This window comes from Erinaceus europaeus, unplaced genomic scaffold (genome assembly GCF_950295315.1).
Source record: "Erinaceus europaeus unplaced genomic scaffold, mEriEur2.1 scaffold_330, whole genome shotgun sequence".
Lineage (NCBI taxonomy): Eukaryota > Metazoa > Chordata > Mammalia > Eulipotyphla > Erinaceidae > Erinaceus > Erinaceus europaeus.
The window spans coordinates 130,001-131,256 of NW_026648248.1; positions in this window are offsets into that span (position 1 = coordinate 130,001).

Genomic DNA, 1,256 nt, shown 5'->3' on the forward strand with positions numbered 1-1,256 from the left:
TCGGGCCGGAGAGGCCGCACCCCGGACTTCCACACACCGCCGACTGGCGGGGAGGAGAGACGCGGGGCCCGCGGACAGAACGAGAAGAGCGGTCCCATTCGCCGTGAATGTCCGTCCCTCGCCTGGCGCAGCTTAGGCCCGGCCCGGGAGAACACACCGTCACCACATCGGTCGAGCAAGAGAGAGAACGAGCGAGCGAGCGAGCGGAACGAGAGCGAGAACGCGCGTCAGTCACCCACATAAGGCGGGGCCGGGAAAGGAAGGAGCGGCCAGGGCCGGCGGAGGACTGCAGCCGGTGCACGACCGGGGGGGGGGCCTGCTTCAGCCTCGCCCACCACACACACACACCCTTCCTCCCGGGAGACGCCGTCAACGCGAGCAGCCGACAAAGCACCCCAGGAAAACAAGAGCCAACTCGGGGGGGCTCACACCTTGACTAGTCAATTACACGCCGTACACGCGGGCACACAAGAGCGAGCACACCTAGAAAAAAGGTGACCAGCCGGTGCCTCACACACAACACACTTTATTATTTAACCTTAAAGGACGAGGGGTGAGAGGTCCATTCTGTGCTGTCGGAACTGCAGCCGCGAGCGCCCTGCGGGGCGGAGGACGCGCACGAGAGCCTCTCAAAGGCCCACGCCGCCTTCCACCGCCACCCCTCGGGCCAGGCACGAGAGACCGGAGGCGGGCGCCGCAGACAAGACACACGCAACGCTGACAGGCCCGTGGGACACGCGAGAGAGGGCCGGCGCGCAGGCCCAAGCGGGCGACCCGAGCGGCGGGAGAGGGCAGCGGCGGACAAGCGCGGGCGCCTTGCCGCCAGAGACCACAGGGCGAGGAAAGCAAGCCCCTCCGGCCAAGCGTCCAGGGCTAAGTCACGCGAAGCGCAGGCCACAAACTCCACTCAGCAACAGGCTAGACCCGGCAGAGGGAGAGCGTGTCGGCACCTATCTGCTGGCAGAGTTTGCAGACGTCAGGCACTAGACATGGTCACGCCCTCATCCGGGGTAGAGACACACCTCAAGGCCGGACTCTCGGTTCTGCACCCCGGCCACCTGCCACCAGGCAGCATACCATCCCCGCTAGACCCGGAGGTCGCGAGGGACATCTCATCGACCTCTGAGATCAGCCAGCAAAAAGCCGGGGCGGGGGCGGGGGGAGCAGATATACGCGCTTCCCAGGCAGCGGCGTGGCGCGGCCCGGCCCAGACCCACTTCCGCGGGCGGAGGCTCCGGCCGGCCCGACCGGCTGGC